General features: G+C 45.3%; 1 protein-coding gene across 1 annotated transcript in view; it reads left to right on the top strand.

The window, feature by feature from the left end:
• ARSF (arylsulfatase F) overlaps nucleotides 1-4,371 on the top strand; it is a 25,725-nt gene that overhangs the window by 13,698 nt on the left and 7,656 nt on the right. The window lies entirely within an intron of this gene.

A 4,371-nucleotide genomic window follows, 5' to 3' on the forward strand; every position in this document is an offset into this window, starting at 1 on the left:
TATTATTTTCATATACATTTTACTAATTTTTTTTTCATCTCTGACACTTCTATTACAGAGAAAGGGCAAATAGCGATATTAACATATTTATTCTAATTAATTCCCTTTCAATGTGCATGAATCCGTGCACCAGGCCACTAGTATATATATTTTCTGGTGGGTGGACGTTTATTTTGTTTTTAATATATTTTTGTTGATTTCACAGAGGGAGACAGAAAGATAGAAACATCAATGATGAGAGAGAATCATTGATCGGCTGCCTCCTGCACACCCCACACTGGAGACCAATCCCGCCAACTGGGCATGTGCCCTGACTAGGAATCGAACTGTGGCCCCCTGGTTCATAAGTTGATGCTCAACCACTGAGCCACGCTGGCTGGGCCAAACTCTTTTTTAAAAATTGAATTTATTCAGGTGACATCCTATATAATAAAAGCCTAATATGCTAAGTGTCTGGTCATGTAGTCGGCCATTCAACCAATCAAAGCATAATATGCTAATGATATGCCCAGGCTGTTCAACTGCTCGCTATGAACTGCACTGACCACCAGGGGGCAGATGCTCTGACCAGTAGGTGAGCTTGCTGCTGGGGTCCGGCCCATCCAGACTGAGTGAGAAGGGCTGGACACACCCTGGACCCCTCCCACGGTCCCTCCCCAGCTGGCCAACCTCCCAGATCCCTCCCCGGCCCCGATCATGCACCGGTGGGGTCCCTCGGCCTGGCCTGTGCCCTCTCGCAATCCAGGCTGAGGAAGACCCCCACCCCACGTGCACAAATTTTGTGCACCAGGCCTCTAGTTGATTAATAAAATTATACAGGGTTCACCCTTGACTTCCTCCCTCCCCCTTCCCTTCCCTACCCCTGATAATCTCCATATTGCTGCCTGTACCCATGAGCTTTCTTTGCTTAATCCCTTCAAGTTCTTACCCAATCCTCTCCCCCCTCCCCTCTGAAAGCTGTCATTCTGTTCTCTGTATCCATGCAACCATCTCCAATCTGTTTGTTTGTTTTATTCACGAGATTCCACCTATAAGTGAGATCCTATGGTACTTGTCTTTTCTCTGACTGGCTTATTTCACTCAGCACCAACTCTGAAGTCGGACTAATTCATCTGCAATGCATAGATCTTCTGTATACGCATGCACACTGAGAACTGTATTTGCTGGAACTAGACCTGCAGAAAGAGTTGGCCTTCTCATTGTTTCCCTGGGAGACGAGACAGCGACGGGAGGAATTAAAATCAGAGGGCTTGTCCCCAAGTAGGTGATGTGTAAAAAAGGTATTTGGGTCATTATAAAGCTCTAAGTAGAAACGATCCAAGGAAGACACACCTTCTCTTTGAGTTAAAGGCGTTGAACACGTATTTCTTTTTTCTACTTGCTCTTGTGACATGAATCGGGGCTTTATCTTTCTTTTATCAGCTGCTACCCTGAAATCTGGACTTCACAGGCAACTTACGACACATCCAGGGAAGGCTGTCAGTACGAGCGTGTGATGAGAAATAGGCTAGGTCCGTGGTCGGCAAACCCATTCGTCAACAGAGCCAAATATCAACAGGACAACGGTTGAAATCTCTTTGGAGAGCCAAATTTTTTAAACTTAAACTATATAGGCAGGTTCATTGTGATTAACTAAGGCTTAGGAAGAGCCACACTCCGGGGGCCAAAGAGCCGCATGTGGCTCGTGAGCCGCAGTTTGCCGACCACGGTTACCAGGAGGTCACTGTTCGATTCCTGGTCAGGGCACATACCTGGGTTGTGAGCTGGATCCTGGGGACGGGAAGGGGAGGGGCGGGAGGGGTGTGCAGGAGGCAGCCAATCGGTGATTCTCTCTCATCCTTGATGCTTCCATCTCTCTCTCTCCTCTCCCTTCCTCTCTGAAATCAATTTTTAAAAAATTATTAAGAAAAAGAAAAGATTAAAAAAAAAAAAATACTTGTCCTCCATCCCCTTAGGTTCCGTGACGGGGGCGTGCAAATTAAAATGACAAAAGAGAGGTTAATGGGAGAGAAAGTCTACCGTGGTGTTAAATTAGGTTTAATTTTGACATTACACGAAGCTTCGCAGAGAAGACATGAACAAACTAAAGACAGGGCTGGACGAGGGAGCTTATACAAGTGCCGTTTTAAGAAAAGATAATAAATGGTGGAGAAGGGACTATCTATATCTATATCTATATCTATATCTATATCTATATCTATATCTATATCATCTATATCTATATCTATATCTATATCTATACTATATCTATAACTATATCTATATCTATATCATCTATATCTATATCTATATCTATATCTATCTATCTATATATGTTTTTATTTTTAAAAAATTTTACATGCAAAAAACATTAATATTTCAAAAAAAGATTACTTGTTTTTTTAAATTATTATTATTTGTTTTTTTTAATTCCACATCTAAGTGAAAGCACGTGATGTTTGTCTCTCTCCGTCTGACTCAAGTCACTTAGCACAATACCTTCTTGGTCCATCCATGCTGTCGCAAATGGTAAGATTCCCTTCCTCTTTTTTGGGCTAAGTCATGTTCTATTGAGTATATGTACCACTTCTTCTTTATTCAGGGACCTGGAGGAATCTGATCATTAGCGTCGTCTTTACGCCACAGCCCAGGTGGAGACGACACCCAGGGAGCGTGTGGGAGAAGGAGGACCTTATTTGCCTTGTATATGCAGCTCTATGGCTGGTTTCGTGTTGGGCCAACTCCTCCATTGCCTGGCGCCCTTGCCAAGTTCTAGAAGGATTGGCCAAAAGCACCTCAGCTGGCCCTTTAGATATATCAGATGGAAACTGGTGTGACCTCATTCCTCTTCGGCATGTATATTCCTTTGCTAGGAATTCCAGAAAAATGCACCCAGCACAGAGTGACGTAAACCAGATATAAAATGTACTCTCGTTCTGGGGCCCAGAGGTCCCAGTCACACTGTCTGGGTGGGCGGGGTACTAGGCTGAGACTTCTGAGTTAGGGCAATGTGTGCTGAGCACAGCAGGATTTATATTTAGCTCTGTGGTGATTTTAGAGTGCATAGGGGCAAACTCTAACCCTAACCCCACTCTAACCATAAAAATAACCCTAACCCTAACCTTAACTCGACCTTAAACCTAACCCTAACTCTAACCCTAGCACTAAACCTAACTCTAACCCTAATCCTAACCTTAACACAACCTGAACCCTAAAACCAACCCTAACCATAACACAAACCCTAACCCTAATTCTAAATTAACCCCAACCCTAACACTAACCGACCCTAACATTAATCCTAACCCTAAACCTAACACTACCCTAAACCTAACCTTAATCCTAACCATAACCCAAACATGAACCTAACCCTAACCCTAACCCTAACCTGACCCTAACCCTAAACCTAACCCTAACCAGAACCCTAAACCTAATGCTAACCCTAACCCTAAACCTAACCCTAACCCTAACCCTAAACCCTAACCCTAATCCTAATCCTAATGCTACCTCCTCTTCTGGCTTCTGGTTTTTGCCAAAAATCCTTGGTGCTCTTGGCTAGTGGCCACATCACTCCCATTTCTCCCTCCGTCTTCATAGTCCTCCTTTCCTCTCTGTGTGTCTGAGTAGCTCCTCACAGCCCTCTTCCTATGAGGACACCCATGGACTCTGAGCCCACCCTACCCCAGTTAACCTCTTCTTAAGGAATTCTATCTCCCAAGACCCTATATTCCAAATAAGATCACATTCCGAATTTCTATGGGGACCACTTTGGAGGGACACCCTTCAACCCGGTCAACCATGGCCACACTCCTTCTTTTCTTTCTTTCTAGCTTATTTTTTCACCCAGTCTTCACACACTGATATCTCACCAGACAGAGCCGAAATTTCCCCAAGACTGGGATGGTGTTGTACGCTGCCCTGGTTAGCTGAGGACCTATCTTTCCTGCAGACCAATTGTCAGGACTTGGAGGGGTCAACCTCATTCTCTGTGTCCTCAAATGGGAATCAAAGGTGTGTGGACAGATTGCCAAGATCTATCTGTCCGTGCTTGCTCTTGGGTTGTGAAAGCGCTGATGTTTCTGAGGAACCACTCCGGTCAGACCGTCTCTTGTGTGTGTCTTGGGGTGTGGCTGTAGTCTGAGATCTGGTGAGCCCTGGGAAAGTGCTCCCAGCAGAGCTGGACTTGAGTAATAACCCTGTGTGACCGCTGAGAGCAGTATGACCTACCCACGTCCTGGCACCTGAGAGGTGGCATCACCCCAAGATTAGGGGCGGAGGCTGGAGGCTGAAGGATTCTGGAATCCATTCCAACCAGGAGCGTCTGTCAAAGGGGCTGCCTTTTGCGTGTGTCCCCTCTCATGGGTCGTGACACACACTGGGTCTGTGTGTCGGAGA

The sequence above is a fragment of the Myotis brandtii genome, unplaced genomic scaffold (assembly GCF_000412655.1).
Source record: "Myotis brandtii unplaced genomic scaffold, ASM41265v1 scaffold2150, whole genome shotgun sequence".
NCBI lineage: Eukaryota > Metazoa > Chordata > Mammalia > Chiroptera > Vespertilionidae > Myotis > Myotis brandtii.